The sequence below is a fragment of the Anabrus simplex genome, chromosome 6 (assembly GCF_040414725.1).
Source record: "Anabrus simplex isolate iqAnaSimp1 chromosome 6, ASM4041472v1, whole genome shotgun sequence".
Lineage (NCBI taxonomy): Eukaryota > Metazoa > Arthropoda > Insecta > Orthoptera > Tettigoniidae > Anabrus > Anabrus simplex.
In genome coordinates, this window is record NC_090270.1 from 61633983 (window position 1) to 61654211 (window position 20229).

A 20229-nucleotide genomic window follows, 5' to 3' on the forward strand; every position below is an offset into this window, starting at 1 on the left:
TTATGGACATAAAAGGCGGTACCTAGTAGTGGCATTCCTTTCATAATTTTGATTGCTGGTTTACCTTTAAAGATTCTATAGTTTTTGGTTTCTGTTACATTCTCATCCATAAACCGTGTCTCTTGAGCTGCTAAGATCTGGATTTCATGTCTATCTAAGAAAATTTCCAGTTCTTTCTGTTTGCCGGTTTTTAGCAAGGAATTTACATTAAGAGTGCCTGCAAAGAATTTCCTCTTAAATTTAAGTCTGAAAGGATTCCAAGGATGCTCCGACTCACCCTTATTGCAGATGTTGGGACTCCCCAGAACCCTAGGTCCCGATGCATCTTAAATGCTTCTAGTCTCTTTTTGAGCGCATAAACTATTCTTTTGGGATAATGTTCTCAACATGTGCCATCAACATATCTAAATCAGCAGGTTGAAGGACATATCTTTTAAGTTTAGCTGGCCTTTCATGTAACCTGTCCTGAGCTTTACGTTTTAAATTGTTACTAATAGATTTTCGTCTTAAAACATTCACCTAATTTCGAGTGAATATGTTCCGAATGTTTGTAAAAATTGCCATGCATACTACTTCTCTTAAAATACACCTTACATCTACGGGTCGTGAACTTTTACCGTTCCACATCGCCAGCGAGACGTTTGTGAAAAGAAAACGCTAAATTTATTTTCAGTGGTAAATATGTACATATATATACAGGCTATTCGGAAACGACGTAAACTGGGTATATGAGCGTTAGAGGGTTGGTCATACCGAAAAATAGTTCGAAAAAGATAATTCGATATTTCGCACCGTTGCCATTTTATCAGCTGCTGAAGTTAGCCAATCGGATCGCTTCGCGGGCAAATTCATAAGGGCTTGTGCTAGTTGCTTTACGTCGCACCGACACAGATAGGTCTTATGGCGACGATGGGACAGGGAAGGGCTAGGAGTTGGAAGGAAGCGGCCGTGGCCTTAATTAAGGTACAGCCCCAGCATTTGCCTGGTGTGAAAATGGGAAACCACGGAAAACCATTTTCAGGGCTGCCGACAGTGGGGTTCGAACCTACTATCTCCCGAATACTGGATACTGGCCGCACTTAAGCGACTGCAGCTATCGAGCTCGGTCATAAGGGCTTTGCCAGGCGGGAATGCTAAATCTGTAGGTTCTTAAGACCAGCATTAGGGAGCGCCAGTCGAAGAATAAAACTTCCCCAGTGAAGGGGTTTGAACACAGACCTCCGAGGGGACAGGATCGCGCCAAACTAAGTTCGCTACGATGATAGTGGCTGAAACTAACGGTGTGTGTGTGTTCTCAGCATGACTGTCAAGCTGGTCTTAGCCCACGTACACTTAGCACACTGCCGCGCAAGGCCCATTTGAATTCACCCGCGAAGCGATCTGATTGACTAATTTCAGCAACGGAAGAACTGACAACGACACGAGATGGGAAATTATTTTTCCCAAATTATGTATCAGTATGACCAATCCTCGAACGCCCATATGCCCGGTTCACATTGTTTCCAACTACCCTGGTTCCAACTAACTGAACTTGAGCTCTGGTCGTGAGTCTTGGCTGATGGCGAGCCGTCAGGACGCGAAAATAAATTACCGATAGCTGAGTAGGTAACAGTGTATTTTATTCCTCACCACAGGGTTTTCTAGAGGGTTGTCACAACTTCATGAAGAATGCTATAGTCTAAGTGAGTAAGTATGAAATCAGTCTGATTCACTGGTCGACAATGAATTTGTTACAGAGACAAGTTCAGGTGTTGCTTATGTATCTTTATCTACTGATTCCAAAAATGAAGTCAGAAATTGTCCATTACCCACCATTTTTGTGTAATTTTGAAAATAATGTTTTTCCTGTTCATTACCATTGGAGGTATATAGTTTGCTGATTAGAACGATTATTTTACATTTAAATTTCATTTCATTTTGTCAACAGTGGGCTCATAACGTTTGGTGATCGTTGCCTTGAATTCATGAGTTATAACAATTATATTCTCCTACAACACAATGAAAAATGAAATGGCGTATGGCTTTTAGTGCCAGGAGTATCCGAGGACAAGTTCGGCTAGCCAGAGGCAGGTCTTTTGACTTGACATCCGTAGGCGACCTGCGCGTCTTTTTTTTTTTTTTTTTGCTATTGGCTTTACGTCGCACCGACACAGATAGGTCTTATGGCTAGGAGTGGGAAGGAAGCGGCCGTGGCCTTAATTAAGGTACAGCCCCCAGCATTTGCCTGGTGTGAAAATGGGAAACCACGGAAAACCATCCTCAGGGCTGCCGATAGTAGGGTTCGAACCCACTATCTCCCGAATACTGGATACTGGCCGCACTTAAGCGACTGCAGCTATCGACCTGCGCGTCGTAATGAGGATGAAATGATGATGAAGACGACACATAACCCAGCCCCCGTGCCAGCGAAATTAATCAATTATGGTTAAAATTCCCCACCCTGCCGGGAATCGAACTCGTGACCCCTGTGATCAAAGACCAGCACGCTAACCATTTAGCCATGGAGCCGGATTACAAAACAATGATTTTTAGGTAAAGTTTTGCAGATGAGTCAGTGTGCCCAACTGTAGCGGAATGTGTTGTTGCAATGTACTTCAAATTGCTAACCAGCCTATCTAAATTGGTCTAGTACGCCAAGAGGTAAGTTAGTTCTATCTAGCCTCATTCATTTCAGACAACTTACAGTGAACGATCGAAAACAAGGAGCAGAATAAGTACTTGAAAAGGTTTTTCATGTTGTCCACAAATTGAAAACAAAACCACTTCGAAGAAGAATAGACTAAACTTGTTGGAAAATAGTAAATTCGCAATTGCATTTCCAACATTTTTGCAAATTGGAAAAAAGCTTGTTAGAATTTATCTTCCGACACTGCGTGGCGGAGTGTAGAGGAATTTCAAAGAACCCGTAGCAACTTTTGCTAAGGGCACACTGCGAGGTGGAGCTTTCTTAAAAGGAAGAAGCTAATTCTGTGCTCTCTTCCGCTGTCAATTGGATTGTGATAGAAGTGTGTAATACGATCCATAGTACTGCCTTGTAAATAATAATAATGTAAAGTGTATTGTGTGATTAGTGTGTATAAGAAATATGTCTCAAAAGTGCATACAAGTTAAAAACAACTTAACCGGGCGAGTTGGCCGTGCGCGTAGAGGCGCGCGGCTGTGAGTTTGCATCCGGGAGATAGTAGGTTCGAATCCCACTATCGGCAGCCCTGAAAATGGTTTTCCATGGTTTCCCATTTTCACACCAGGCAAATGCTGGGGCTGTACCTTAATTAAGGCCACGGCCGTTTCCTTCCAACTCCTAGGCCTTTCCTATCCCATCGTCGCCATAAGACCTATCTGTGTCGGTGCGACATAAAACCCCTAGCAAAAAAAAGGAAAAAAAAAAAAGAAAAAACAACTTCTGTTACGTGTGCGGTTAGCTGTCTTTCAAAGCGCAGAGACGGAAGTTTACTCCTCTTATAAGAAGGGCTTGCAACAAAATAGATCAGAACAAGACTTGGGCCCCAGAAATATGGTGTACGAAATGTGGAACACTATAAACTGGTTGGTAGCCTCTTCACTAGTCACTATTGCGTGTGTTTGTGACTGTTGGTAGTGTGATGTACGTAAATGCAGGTTTGTATAAGATGAACACAGACGCCCGTTCCTAAGCTAGGGGAATTAACCAGACTTGGCTAAAATCCGCCGCCTGGTCTGAATCGAATCCGGGTTTTCTCAACCTGAGGCCACTACGCTGACCATTCAGCCAGTGAGCCAGACAGACAGTGACTTCGCGAGAACGTCACATTTTCCAAGCTGTCAGCTGGTTGAATGTTACGCTGTTAGTTATAGTCCGAATCCCATAGAAGAGCGCTCGGTTGTATTCATTTAATCGCAAGGATAATGTCCCTGTCTGCTTGATGACATTCCGGGCTGAGGTCTCTAGCGCAGTCTATTTTTAGTTCCGCAGCTATCGAACTTTCCCTTCCGCAGTTAACAAAAACACTATGACTGTTGCAAGAGATGCGAGGCTTCCCTAGAAGCTATCTCCCTGAAAAGCCGAAATAACGAGCTTTTACTATTAACAGTAGTTTTAATTCTGTGTATACCTATGTCTGTCATAGTCGTGCTGAGGATGGAAAGAAGGTGATAGGGATTAGCAAATGTATTCCTTTTAAATTTATAATCCATAATAAAATATAGAAAAAGTATTTTTTTTAAATTTATTTAAATGACCTTTGTTGGTACAACATTTGGCCATCCTCTATGTACAAGGAACACTCACTGCACACATATAAAAAATAAATTGTCATTGTAAAGGACATACAAGAATGAAAATCAGATTGTCACAGTCTTCAAGTAGAGAACACGACACTTAAGCTCTCTTCCGGAAGAAGAGGGGGAGAACAAACAAAACACAAAACAAAACAAAACACAACACAAAATACTACCCAACTCTGGCAACAATGCGGAAAGCACAAAGTCAAATTCTTATTTCTGCGGTTCTCAAAAAGTTCATCACAGCATTGAGAACTGAATTGTTTTCACCGTGCAACACCAATGCAGCGCTGGTCGGGAACGGCACTTGTAGAGCAGATAGTTCAGATAAAAAGCGGCTGCGAGAAGCTTCATAAAGGCCACACTTAAACAAAATGTGGTTGAGATCGCCATCCTCCGCATACTGACATCGACAGCGTGGTGAAGCCAAAACTCCTATGCGATAGAGATGTGAAGGGAAGGATCCATGATTGAGCCGCATTCGGATGACGGATACCGTTAGACCTCGTGACCGATGAAACTTATAATACCATGGCTTAGGAGGAATGTTGGGTTGTACGAGAGCATAGGCTCTACCTTTATGCAGTTGAGATGTTTCCCATTCCGTAGACCATTTGTGACGAATTTGTTGTCGAATAGTGGGAATAAAATCCATCCATGAAAGTTGCAGCGCTGTAAATAGCCCTTCCGATGCACCACGTTTGGCTAGTACATCAGCTTTTTCATTGCCGAAAATTCCAGTATGTCCTTTGACCCAAAGAAATGCTATGGAGCAACCAGACGAGTAGATGTTAACAGCTCGCTCCACGATGTCATACAAGTAACCATGCGTTTGGAGATTCCACTTGAGATTTTGTAATTTCTGCAGAACACTTTGGGAGTCCGTAATGATGAGAGCAGAATCAAATCGCTTGTTTTGACAAAAACGAAGTGCAGCACATATAGCTAAAATTTCCGCTGTATATATAGAGGTTTCGGGCGGCAGTTTGAAGCTACCACATTCTCCCGTTTGTTGGCAGTAATATGCATATCCTACCGAGTCGGCGAATTTGGAACCATCCGTAAAGATATAAGTACTATTGGGCCACATGGAGCGAAGCAGAGCCGGAATGCAGTTCTGTGTACGAGGTTCTGTGGTGAGATATCTAGGTAGATAGTATATCGGCAGTCGATATGAAGAACACTGAAAGCTGGCTTCAAATCCGGGCATGGTTCGTGTTTTGAGAGTTAGTGCGAAAATCATGTTCAGTTCGTTGTAGCAGCATAACAGAAGCTGTGGCTTGTATCGTGAGCGTCGACCATGTCTCTCTGCGATAACGGTCAATCGTTGAAGTGCAATAAGAATGGGATGCTGTGAAATAGCAGAACGTTGTAAAAGAAATTTCTTGCCTAGCATTTCTCGGCGCATTTGCAAAGATAATTCTCCAGCTTCTATTAAGAGAGCATTTGTTGGTGTGGATCTCATAACACCCAAACAGATGCGGATCGCCCGAAATTGTATGGTGTCGAGTTTCTTCGTGACGTATGCAGGAGCATTCCCATACAAAAACACCCATAATCAATCATGGAGCGTATCATAGAACGATACAAAGTCAAAAGTATTACAGGATCTGCTCCCCACCAGGTACGGGTCACAAAGCGGAGAATATTAATCGCTCGTTCAATTTTTGGAAGAAGGTGAGCAATATGGCAACTCCAATTTAGTCGACTATCAAAGTGCATACCCAAGAGGCGGAATGATGATTTCACTGGAAATGTGAATGGTCCTAAATGGATATCACCAAGCTGAGGTAAAGTCCTCTTCCGGGTAAAAGTCACCACAGTAGATTTCGATGGAGACAATTCAAGTCCATTATTATGCAACCATTTTGCCAGTTCGCAGGCCACGTAATGTAAACGGAGAGATGTAACCTCGAAGCTAGAGGAAGTAGTGTAAATACAGACATCATCCGCATATTGTAAAACGTGAATCGAGGGGCTGAACAGATGCTCAAGATCAGCAGTATAAATTGTATACAAAAGCGGGCTGAGCACAGCACCCTGTGGGAGACCTTTACACACGCGACGAGGGCCATGTAAACGACTGTGTCCATCTCGTACGTAGATATATCGTTCGTGTAGCAATGTCTGAAGACCATATATAAAAGCTGGAGGGATATGGAATGCTTCAAGCTTACTGAAGAGAACCGGAATACTGACGTTATCATAAGCTGAGCTGATATCCAGTGAAAGAGCCGTAAGATATCCATTAATCGCAAAAGCATGTTCTATTGCAGAAGTGAAGATACTGAGAGGGTCCAATGTTCCTCTCCCACGGCGGAATCCATACTGCGACTGAGGAAGCAGCTGCTGGTGTTCTAACCACCACTCAAGTCGTGTTTTCACCATCCTTTCCAGAGTCTTTACCACACACGAGGAAAGAGCTATTGCTCTGTAAGAAGAAGGGTCACTAGGGTCCTTTCCAGGCTTCAGAATAGGGATGACAATTTGAGTAATCCAGTCCAAAGGTAATTCTTCCCGTGTCCAAATGTTGTTAAAAATGTCTAGTAATAGAACATGGGCTGTGCGAGGGAGATGGGATAACATCGAATACTGGATGTAGTCCTTACCAGGGGCAGTGTTATTGTTACATTTTAACGCCTGTTGGAGTTCCGTATAAGTAAATGGCCGTAACAGAAAATGAGTGCGATCCCAGTTCGGTGAAAAGCGCCAACCGGGCAACTGCGGTACAGTCGGTGGAGCAATGTGACTATGAAAAGTCTCGACGCAATCAGACGGAAACGAAGAACGTGGGGAGCTACTCCCCACCCCTTTCAAGGATCTTACTTTATTCCAGATTGTAGTAAGTGGGGTTTCTCTGCTAATTTCTCCACAGTATCTTCGCCAACTGGATCGCTTTTTCTGTTTTAAAAATCTTTTGACCTGTGCGTTGATACGTTGATAATTAGAATAATTCTCCCAGGAAGAAAGGCGTCGATATTGTTTAAAAGCAAGTTTCCTTCTTGCAATCATTCGGGAACATTCTGTGTCCCACCACGGCGTAGGGGGATGTTTTGGAAAACAAGTAGGCTGTTTCACTGGGATACTAACCGAAGCTGCCGCATTTATGATGTGTATTAAACTGGCGTACCTTGGAAGTGGATCTTTAGGGAGAGTTGCAGTACGAAGTTCGGAGTCTATGTTCTCACTGAAGGCAATCCAATTCGCTCGTTTGGTGTTCCATTTTGTGGTTGGGTAGAAGGTTGTAGGTAAGGCGTAGCTATTTTGTAAATGAATTTCGATAGGAAGATGATCAGATCCCAGGGAGTATCGTCGTGCTTCCCAGGTTAGGTTGGCAGCGATGGCTGGAGAACAAATAGTTACATCTACTGCCGAAGGTCGATGTCCAGGCCGAGATATTAGGGTAGGACTACCGTCGTTGAGTATGACCAGGTTGTAGTCATCCATCATATTTTGCAGGGCTATTCCAGCACGGTCCGTATAAGCACATCCCCAAGCTACACTATGGGCGTTCAGATCTCCACATATAATGTATGGAGGCTCCAGTTGGTTCATTAAACCGTCCCATTCGCCTGGTTGAATTACAATACGTGATGGGCAATAGATAGATATTAATGTAAATGCCACCGTAGGGAGGAAGATACGAGCCGCTACCACTTGGAATGAAAGAGCTCCGGGAAATGTAAGGGGTATTGCTCTGTGACGAATATTGTTGCCTATTAACAGACCACTTCCTCCATATCCATCATCTCTGTCTGAACGCAGAACACTATATCCAGGAAACCGAACTGGTATACCAGCGCGAAACCAAGTCTCGGATAAAGCTGCCAAGTTGATGTGCCGATCATGTAATTCTTTTTGAAGACTGTGTTTATGAGCCAGCGCTGATTGGCTATTCCACTGTAATATTTTAAAAGCTTCCATGAATGTTCTGTGTTATCATTTCGCGAAGTTCCGATGCCGAAGGGATACCACGATTGGATAGGAGAATTCCGTGTAGAAGCTGTGTAACTAGGTTAAGGATACCAGTAATAAGGGATTCTGATGAAGTAAGTGGTGGTTGAGAAGAGCTGCCAGGCAAGGGACTTGCACTGCGGGGTGCTATTAAGTGCGGCTGAGGTGGATAAGGGTTGGGGCCCACTGGACCGCCACTGACTTCATGGGGATGGTAAAATACTGGTGGGTGGGGGATAGATGGTCTGGGTAACGTCGGAGGAGTTCGCCTAGGTTGGAACACGGTAATTTTGTGATTTTGGTGTCTTGGTAATGGCGAAAAAGCTTGCTCATGTGTGAGAGGTAATGGCTGAACGACTTCAGCATATGACTTTTTCATAACAGCTTCCTTAGCTTCCTTGAATGGCATGTTATATTTGGCCGAAACCTCGTTTATCTCTAATCGTTTGTTATACTCCGGGCACTCTTTACTGAGGGCACTGTGTTGACCTTGACAGTGTACGCATTGAGGCTGAGGCAATGAGCAGGGGTTTGGAGTATGCGACACACCACAGTTACTGCATCTGCCCTGTGAACGACAGTGTTTACTTATGTGGCCGAAGCGCAAGCAATTATAGCAAATACGTACTGGAGCCACATATGGAGAAACCTCACAACGTGCCCCATATATTGATACACTGTCTGGCAGCGTCTGAGAGTCAAAAGTAACCACGCAAGTCCGTATTGGAACAGCAGTTGAAACATTGTCCTTCATTGTGCGCCTGAACATACGACGAACTCGTCTGATTTTAACAGAAGAATCTATCACTTGTAATAGTTCGTCTTCCTCTATTTCTGTATGTACGTCACGAATGACACCCTGTCGAGTTATGACATGAGACGGAATGTAACCTTCTAATTGATGTTTGGAAAAGAAAGTAGAACTAACGAACCAGTTTGCTGCCTCTGCTGAATGAAATTCCATTTTAAGACGATTTTTCCCGATGGAATAAATATCTTTGATATTTCGACGTTGAGATGGACACTCCCGATAAATGATTTTACCAAACGCCATCGGATGTAGTTTACCTATGTTTCCTTCTTTCCCTTCCACATAGATGTAGTAAGGCCCTGAAGAGTCAATGTGATACCGGTTAGCCTTGTTATATTCATATGAACTGAGCCGAGGCTGTGCCCCGCTATTTTGAGGAGGAAGCACAGCTGGTTCCACATTCATATCAGAAACACTATCACCTTGACTAGAAGCTGAGCTAGACCCTGAATCACTGAGAGAAGATATCTGTTGTGAAACATTACCTGTAGCATTTTCTGGTGTTACTGCTTGCTTCTTATCGATGTTACCTGAAGGTTCTTCTAATGCACGCTTATTTGCCGCTGCCACAGATGGAAAACTTGCCTCCACATTACAGTCGTAGGTAGGTGGTAGATTTAGAACCGCCAAAGCACTCCCGACACTACGAGACACCTGCTGTATACTGCTCGGTATGAGCACATTTGACTGTGATATGGGGGGAGGACCGCCCTCCCCATATGGGCCTCCTTCCATAGCACTAACTGCTAATTAAACTGCTAGTTATTTCATGAGGCTACACACCAGTAGACGAAGTCACTGAAAGGCACGGATAAATGTCCACACAACTAAGTCCGTACGTACGTACGATAAGTGAGCGTGAGTCACACAGAGCGAACACACAAGCAACTGCACGCCACGAAGGCTACAAGCACACTGATAGAAAAAGTAAAAACTTTCACTTACCGTGATCAGAATATCACTTCTTCCTGACCTCTTTCCAGTTATTTGGGCTCGGCATTTCATGTGTGTTTCACGGTCGGATACCCTTCCTACCAACCATGTGTGGAGGGATGAATGCACTATTTTGCGTGCCCCTGTAGTGGTTGTTAGTATGATTTGTTGTGTGTCCTTAAAGTGATGTGTAGTAAGACGAACGCAAACACCCGATCCCCGAGCCGTAGGAATTAACCAAGCGCGACTAAAATCGCCGACCGGACTGGAAATCGAACTCGGTACCCTCTGACGCGAAGGTCACTACGCTGACAATTCAGCCAGGAAGTCGAATTGTGAAAACATGGCCGATGACGATAAGTGCGCTACGAAAATCGCATGCCGCCTTGCATAAGCCACGACTGCATTTATGCGGAAATGCACGCTTTTATGCACTCGAATAAGATTGCTAGAAACATTTGTAAGGGCTGTTGCGTTGTATACCTCTGAATCCTGGACACTACATCTCTTCTTCTTGAAGTGCCTTATCCTCGATGGACGTTGGTCTGTTTCAGAAATGAGTATCAGGTTGATTTCTGGAATGGGGGGGGGGGGGCGGGCGACTAGGCACTGAGCTAACAACTCTGTCCCACATATTGTCGATATTATTACCTTCCACTGCTCCATGGGCAGAGGCATGGCTTTTTCGTATTAACGGTAAATGTGAAAAAAATATTTTGAACCGATTTTGAGATACCTTAACGAATCATATGACTCTGGTTAAGAAATTAGTGATTTCATTTTCGCGAATTAAAGCGACAAGACCAGTTTAAAACGAAGTTTATTTATTTTGCGATAAGTGCGAAACTGCGGCGAAATTCGTGGAAAATGACGAGCTTGATACTGTATTCCAATATCACGTGTGTGAAGGGAAACAAGACAGAATAGGGATTTCTCAGTTCGACAGAAATATCTCTTTGTATTAATGTTCTAGGAAACCCCTTAATGGTACGGCCATATGGGGTGAAAGCTATGGCCATGTAGGGTGAAAGGGTAAATTGTTATGTAAAGAATAATTAATGATTATCAATATTATTTCTCTTTATTTATCTATCTTTCACATAATTCACAAATCTCGCGAATTAAACTCATGAATAATGTTAGGAAATGATTTGCGCGAAATTAAAGTGATGGGGTCAGCCCTATTTCGCGAAATAACGCGAAAAATTGTTTCCTGTTCACGAAATCGAACATAAACGAATGGTGGATTTCTTCCTTATTTTCCTTTACCGGCCGAGTTGGCCGTGTGGTTAGGGGCGCGCAGCTGTGACCTTGCATCCGGGAGATGCTGGGTTCGAGCCCCACTGTCGGCAGCCCTGAAGATGGTTTCCCATTTTCACCCCAGGCAAATGCTGCTCCTCCCACTCCTAGGCCTTTCCTATCTCACCGTCGCCATAAGACCTATCTTTGTCAGGCGCGACGTAAAAGAAATTGTAGTATATATATATTCCTTTATTCTTTCAATAACGAGCTGTTTATTCTCCAAGAGTTGTAAGTCTATATTAGTAGTTTTAAGATATTTGATGGTTTGCGTTTGATCTCATAGCAAATTCTAGGAAGCTTACAGAGAAGCCTGGATAATATTTTTGGACAATTTGTCAAATTTTAATTTCCAGTGAAAAAATAATATATTTTCGAAGTATTACTCCTTAAATAGAAAACAAAGCGAAAGCAAAACAATGTTGCTAAAACAGCATATTGAAGCTAATATTTTTTACTCTAAGTCAGTGGCTGAATATTTTTGGAATCATCTTTTTATAGTATACTAGCAGAAGTACCCGTTCATCGTGCGGGTTATCAGAAACTGGCTTTAGTTACTCATACTATCGGTGTGACTGACTTCATTAGATATTTATATCACTGGTGTATTTACTTAAGTACGTAGAAATTATTTGTCATATTTGGAATTATAGTGCTTCTTCTTCTTTTTTCATGGGGCCTCTAAATATTAGTTCCTAATTAGCGTCGACCTCTAAGATCTTTTGCTACCATGTTTTTCCTTCATTCCCACCTAGATACACCTGCTCCCTTCACAAAGCTGCAGGTTTAGTGTAAGTATACTTCCGCTAGATAGTACCACAAATATAAATATTATTGTATGTATTTGTTTGATCCGACATCTCGTAACTATTACAAATGATCAAGGAAATACGCGATGCTTGAAATAAACTACTATAATTATCGAGAATTATAATTCTCGGGGTTTGTCACTCATGTCGCATATCATATAATGAATCTGAGAATAAATGTTGAGAAATTTTTTCAAGTCAAGGGCACACCATCCTGACAATTGTGTACAGTATATAGGTTGTTTTCATCATTACAATGATAATAAAAGTGGACCAAAATATCGGCACTAACAACATCAGTGATCCTACTACTCCATGATTTGATAGAAAATAGTTTAAACTATAGGTAACAGACTCCGCAAAATGCTGAAACCTAAGCCGGTACGTAAAAACGGAGGCCCGTCGGCAACCGCTGGTCGCTGTAATACGGAGATCTCCGGGGTTATTATTTTTATACTTCACTCCCTTTCCATCCCCGCCCAAAGGAGTGCTGTGAGCGTCTTACACAACAGTTTATTTTTTCCAGATAGTACGTCATATGTGTATCAATTTTGGTTGGCAGCTATGCCCAAACGTACATGCATAATCTAGCTACTGTAGAATCCTGAGTTGACGTCGCCATAGTTACGGCCGTTCGTTTCTTTATCCGATTCCTAGAGCAGGGGTACTGTGGTTCCAATATCTCCATAACGGATGGTTTTAGGGCCTTACAACATGGTTTTCGGCCCCAAAGGGTCTACCGAGTTTTGTTCTTTGCGTCAAGGGGCTTAAAATGAGCTTTGTCTCGTCCTTGTACGACAAATTCGATTTCGCCTATATTAGCCTATTATTTTAATATTTTATATCTCCTCAGTCGTCCGTCCCTCGAATTGTTTTCAAAATGAAATACAGCCCATGTTACTCACTGGCAATGCAGCTCTCTATAGGTGAAGTAATTTTTAAAATCGGTTCAGTAGTTTTTGAGTCTATCCGTTTCAAACATATAAACATTTTTATTATAATATTGGTATAGAAATGTAGATTACATCCCTACACATACGGTTGTCGTCAGGAAGGGCATCCAGCCGTAAAACAGGGTCAAATCCACATGTGCGACACAGTTCGCACCCGAAACCACACAGGTGTGGGTAAAGCGATAGAAGAAGAAGATACTCATTTTAAAAATTCACCCACTTTTTTATTCTTTTCACCCCTTAAGTGGATTTTCCAAAATGAGTGTGTTCATTTTTAAAGGAGATTCCAAGTACCAATTTTAAAGTCTGTAACATCTTAATTTTTTGAGACATATGTATCCTCATATAAATAATTCAATAACTTCCTCACTTCTTTTCACACATCCCTCCTTAAGTGGATTTTCCGAAAACGAATATCTGTGTTCTTTTATTTTTAAAGGGGATTCCGAATATCAGTTTTCATGTTTGTAAAATGTTCGATTTTTGTGATTTATTGTAGATAATTTCGCTGCTGTAGAATCCAGGAGCTGACGTTGCCATGGTTACGGCAGTTCATTACTTTATCCGATTCCTAGAGCAGGGGTAGTGTGGTGCCAATATCTCCGTAACGGTTGGTTTTAGGGCCTTAAAACATGGTTTTTCGGGCCCGGGCTTACCGAGTTTTGTTCTTTGCGTCAAGAGGATTAAATTGAGCTTTGTCTCGTCCTTATACGACAAATTCGATATTTTGCCTATATTAGCCTATTATTTTTATATCCCCCCCCCCCCGCGCCCCCCATCTCGAATTGTTTTGAAAATAAAATACAGCCCATGTTACTCACTGGCAATGTAGCTTTCTATAGGTGAAGTAATTTTTAACAGTAGTTTCTGAGTCTATTCGTTACGAACAAACAAATTTTTCCTCTTTATAATATTAGTATAGAGTATAGATGTATTCCCCTTTTATTACATTTCGGTTTCAGTTGGACAAATTTTCTATATTGTTACAAGAGCAATCATTAATAAAGTTATATAAAATCAAAGTAGATTTATGTTTACTGAAAGAGAGAACATAAATATTACTAGGCCTTTTAAAAATATAAAAATTAAATCTCCGACGTTCCAAAGTAACAAAATAAGAACCACGTGCGCTGGATTTATTATGAATACTTCAGGTTAGGCTAGTTGGAGATAGGATAGAATCGTGTATGTTTTCACCTGTGGATTTAGTGTGAATAGTGTATTAATGAAAATATATGAATCCTTAGAGAATAAATTATGACTTACAAAACAACAAGTCTGTGTAGTTCAGCGCTTTGCCATTCTACAGTCAGACTGCAACTCTGAAAAAAAGCAGTAGGCCTACAGGTCGTAAAGCGCTGATTCAGTTGCTTCGCGCTTTGTGCTGCTCCAGTGCGCGATATTTTCGAAGCAGTATACACTGTTAGTAAATAAAGGAGTCCTTAAAGAATTGATTTGAGACGTTATTCCAAAATTATCGATTTTACGCTGTTTGGAAAATAAGCGGCTCAGTTGACAGTAAATATCTCACATATTTGAAATTGAGTTTCCAGCAGTCAGACAGATTCCTCTTCGGGTCTTATTCCAAGCTTAATCCATTACCAGGGGCGTGTAGTTGTGGAGATAGCGATAATCACTTGTAAGATATAAAATTGTTTTTTGCTAATGTCCGTGAACTCTGAGGGGTTCTGCTTAATAATATGTTAATAAGACAATCGCCACATATCGCTAAATGGCATCTCAAAAGCGAAATATGAACACAGTTACGAATTGCCATTATTGTGTCGTTTTGTAGCGACATGTAGCGTATTTCACATTGAGAGTCTGTTTGCTGCTGGATAGAGTTTTATTTTGCAGTTGGCTCTCGATTGAAACAAATGCAGCAATGCTGCAGTTTGGGGATGTTTATTAAAAATAAAATGGAATTTCATAATTTGAAGTACCACAGAATGTAAGAGCAGAACTAAGTTTAAAAATGCAACATTGTCTCTCAAATAACTCTGTATTGAACTATGCAGATATTAAACTTCCTCTGTAGTAGTTTGATTTAGAAAAGGAAATGATCACAGTACTGGATCTAACATATTTTGTAAATCAACCTAAGTAATAGGCCATTAAAGTAAAACAAATATATCAGCTAGTGTATTACAAATTAATGTGTAACAACAACAACAACAACAACAATTATTATTATTATTAAGCTGAATGGCCGCGCGCGTTAACGCGCTACGGCTATGGAGCCAAGTTTTTCATTCGAGAGACACGTGGTTCGAGCCGCACCGTCGGCTGTCTTGAGTATGGTTTTCTGTGGTTTCCCATTTTCACTTCCAGGAAAATGCCGAGACAGTTCTTATTTATAGGCTGTAGCCGATTGCTTCCATCTCCTTACCCATTTTCATTCACCATCATTCATTTTTAGTTCCTCAGCTGATGGCGTCAGGAAGAGCAACCGGCCGTAGAAACATGCGATATAAATTGATCTCACTTCATCCCCGACCGCGTTTCAAGAAACGGGACTAAAGAGTTGGCATGCTTTATTTATTTATTTATTTATTTATTTATTTATTTATTTATTTATTTATTTATTTATTTATTTATTTATTTATTTATTTATTTATTTATTTATTTATTTATTTATTTATTTATTTATTCGCTAATCGGTAAACTAGGGACCACGGTAAGTTTCATTATACGTTCTGGCGTTTACTCAATTTTTCGATTAATCCAGTAGGTTTCATAACAGGGCCTCTCAAACGCCCAAAATCTCACGCGTGCAAATAGCGGTGCAGAGTTCCTGTGCACAGTGCATCGGTCCCGCTCGGCTAGGCTCTGACCAACGCTTCGTCTCTGGACTACTCGGCTCAGATTTGGAGCGCTACGAAGCAAGTGAGGAAGAGGGAGACAGGGGGAGCGAGCGAGACAGGCATGGGGAAAGAGAGAGACAGCGCTATTGCTCCAAATCGAGGAGTGGGGGTCTGCACTCTGGTCAACCAAGCGAAGTCGTCTTTTGCAACGTGCACAGTGCACGCACCAGGCGCATGCACCCTGAGAGGCCCTGTTTTATAAGTTCGCTGTGTCGAGCATGGCGTTCATCCAACCACTTTGCTCCAGTTGTCCACTTCACATTCCAGAAAATCCCAAAAATCACGATGCTTGTTCTGAAAAGGTCTCGTTTGTACGCGTCATCTGGTCGTAGGCCCATTTCTTCGAGGTGTTTCTTGACGTTAACGTACCAGAGAATTGTTATTTTCGGTTTTGAGTCAAAATGGTTAAAAATGCGTTTTGTCCATCGAGAGTCATCCATCCGTCATAGGTGACCGTAGAAGTGAACCCTGGGTTTCTAGCGCATTATGTCCTTGGTATTCTCTATCTCAGAGTAGATTTCTTGTCTGGATTTTCTTATGTAAATCCCGTTTTTGTAGTTTGGGCCAAGATTGTTGTGGAGAATTTTTCTCTCTTTTTGCTCAACTTAGCGACGACTGGAAATACGAGTCTGGCCCTAGGTTTTGCTGACGTTACTATTCCCATTGTTTACCTGCCCGTATATCTGATTTGTATGTGAATGTGTGGATTTAAAAAAAATATAATAAATTCGTTACCAAGAAGATCTTCTCTTTGGTTAAAAGCTACAAGACTGGAAGCTTGTGGCTTAATGTAGTACAGGAGGACTTGGATTCGGCTAAGATTTCAGGCATTGATATAGAAGATCTTTCCAAATTTTGTGCTATGGCACAGTCTTGGACCCCACCACCTAGAGTCCCTAGAAGTCGGAAGCCCCTTTCACAGGAGAGAAAGGAGAAATTATCAGCAGGGCTCAAGAGATATTGGGAACGAAGAAGAGCATCGAAGAAGAACTAGTCATCAGCGCTCCTTAGTGGGCTTAAATCAATAATAATAATAATAATAATAATAATAATAATAATAATAATAATAATAATAATAATAATAATAATAAAGTTCAAAGTTTCAGATTTACTTTGAATGTTAGATATATTTAATTCCGTTGAATGGTGAATGTGCAACTACAAGCGTAGAATAGTAGTGCCGGTTCTTCTCTTCAAACTGACAAAGAAGCTTTGGTGCATGACGGAGCAAAATTTCTCCGGAGTGAACCTAGCATTGAAATGTGCACCAGGGTATTTAATTACTTTTATCTGGCCAGAAGGGAAGGAACTAGATAATTTTAGAGAAAAGGAGATTGAAACATTGGCGTAGAATTTCAAGAACCATGGACTTAGAAATAATAAAGTACTCTGCTCGAGTGTTATGAATTAAAAGTGCTTAGCAAGGGGAGGAAGTTAACCGAGCTTTTGAGCAAAGTTGATTCAAGAAAAGAAAGATTTCCGATTTTAGGCATCGTTCTTCGCATTGTACCAGTGTTACCTGCGTCAAGTGTTCTATGTGAGAAAAGATTCAGTTAGTGAACCTATTAAATAACGATTTGAGATCATCAATGGGATCGGACAGCCTTAATAATGCAATGTTTATGAACATGAATGGCCCATCACTAGAGAATTTTGATCTCTCCAGACCAGTGAAAAATGTGCATGGACGTAAAGCACGCAAAACGCACACTGCTACTTATATTGCCTTCATATGCTATTATCTTCGAAGGATAGCCTTCCACCATTTCCATAAATCTCCGCCAAGAGAATAAAACAATCTCCTTTGATTTCAGTATTAGAAAATACAAAATGATTAAATAAATCGCCCTAAATACCTGTCCCTGCCCATTATCATCTCACCAATCCCAAAAACCTGCATGTTAATGTGAATTTGAAATACTAGAAAAAAAAAGGATATCTAAAGAAACGTGACTGTTTATATCAAAATCATAGCCATGAGACCTCCTTTCTTATGTAGAGCGAACCACGGGAACGAAACCTTTCGTTTTAAAATCCCACGTGTTTTGGTCGGGAATTGAGAAGTCAATGACCATATCACTCGGTTGTCATGCACGCATAGCAAGAAGAAGAACCATATTAATACTGTTTGATAATTTGTGTTACAGTATTTTATTTCATCATTCAAACCATTAGGGTTGGTGTTTTTTTGTTTTTTTATAAACATGGCCAGAAATTAGGATGTAAGGGAACAAGCGTAGACTACGCTCAGCATAGAAATGGAGGCTGCCTTGAAAAGGAAATGAAGTCTCTGGAAGGGCATGAGCTTGATTCCCTGTCAGAAAGTCGAGAACTTCTTTTTGTTACGTAGCCTAATTAACCTCTCTCTAACACAGATCGGTTTTCGGCGACGCCGAAGGCGGGATACGAGGTAGCCAGAACTGAGAGGGTAGTAGCCGTGGCATTAATTAAAGTGCCTGCTTTTCCTTTTGTGTATAAGATCCAGGATTCAAGACTATTTAAATATACTTACCAATAAGGTACTGAAACATGCCGACTTCTTATCAAGTTATAATAGGCCTAATAATAATAATAATAATAATTGTACCAGAGATACACCTTCCCCAGCTATTTGAACTGCGCGCCTTCTCTAAGGTCATCTATGCCAATGAACTTGAACTTGTAAACTTCCAAAGATTTTGTCGTCTGCTGTTAGATGGCTAGACCATCGATTTGTAATTAATTGATAGAGTAATGTTTATTTTGAAGTTTGTTAACCTGGTTCTGTGGAATTTGTTTTCATGTACCGAAATTGTCAACACTTCAGCTGGTTCCTCCTCAATTGTAATCAACCTATCAGATACTTGGAAATGTGTTCTCTAGCTAATTAAAACCGGGGGTGTGTACAGGAATCCAGCCTATCAGTAAAGAGTTCCGGTAGCTTCCCCTACGGGTACTTTTAAAAGCAGGGCACTCTAGGGCCGTATTGTCTGAATTCCTCCAATTTTAGGGAGTGAGACTTGAACGAAGGGAGGCAGGGGCGAGGCCTGCGTGAGGAAGATCCAGCGACACAAGGTAATGGCAGAATTTACTTAGTATGTGATATAACCCCTGTGGATAGTTTGAGGGGAAAGTTTCAACTTCTTTTCTTTTAATATAATTCTGTAACCTGGTGGTTTTAAATGTAGAGTTTTCGGCAAGTATGAGGACTCTGGTTCTGTTCCCTACTGGGAAATATGTAATGTAAGGGAACAAACAGTGATGACCTGTCGTTTCCCATTCAACGTTGCATTGGGTAACTAAAAATTTCAACCCCTAAATTTCTTAAATCTTGTCTTGGCATTAATGTTTCCTCTTTAGTCACCCCGGCATAGCATAGGTTTAGCCTCTGTATTTTCCGGACCTAAGCCCACTTCGTGTTTTTATATAGAAGGAGTGCAGGTGTTTTGCCTCCTTGCGTTTTGTTTATGGCCGGTTATGTGCAACCATTTCCTTTTTCTATTAATGCCATGTAGTATGGGCAATTATGCCCCTGTTTATTCGTTAACTGTTTCTGCGTCTTGGTTCCCTTTAGGAACAATGCGTAATGTTGTTGTAATTGTGGAGTAATTGATGAACACTCTAAAGTGAGGTCACCCGATGGGTTTCCTAGTGTAATTTCTGTGTATCACTGGAAACTGACTGCCTTGGCGAGGCTAGACTATGGTTTCTCAGGGTTCAGACTCCTGATTAATGTACCTTCTTGGAGCAAACCCTGCTCTTATAAATTATGTGCACCTTTCAAGAGCACTAATGCTCCTTTCTATGTAAATCAATAAATTGATAATTATCTCCAGTTCTGTACCTGATTTTCTAACTTTAAGTAGCTGTTATTGTTAGAACTGACGAGCTCATTAATAATCTGTTCTGTTTGCTTGTTTTTCATTCAGATTTTTTCTCTCTCAATGTTAACAAAAGGAAAGAAATAAAATTTCAAAATTTGTTGTGTTAAGTTCTGCTCTAGTTAATTCCTTGTCCATCTATTCAACCCAGACGCTTCTTATCCCTCTGTGAGCCACGGAAACCCCGTAACAATAAAAAGAATAAGAAGAAGAAAAGAAGAAGAAAAAGAAGACTTTACATGCCAAAAATCTAGATTTAATTACCAACCTCACCACAGTGTCCATATGGGGCGACGCTGTTGATGGTGATACGTCAGTTGAATGGAGGCGTCATGCGTTGAGCAGAACCCTTGGTGACATTCGACCGGAGTAGGCTATGTGTCGACACCGGGTTTCACCCTCTCCCTACCCCATTATCATCATCTTCCACCCAGACGCGCTGGTCGGTCATGGGTGCCAGAAAGACCTGCGCCAGGCGAGAGCCGA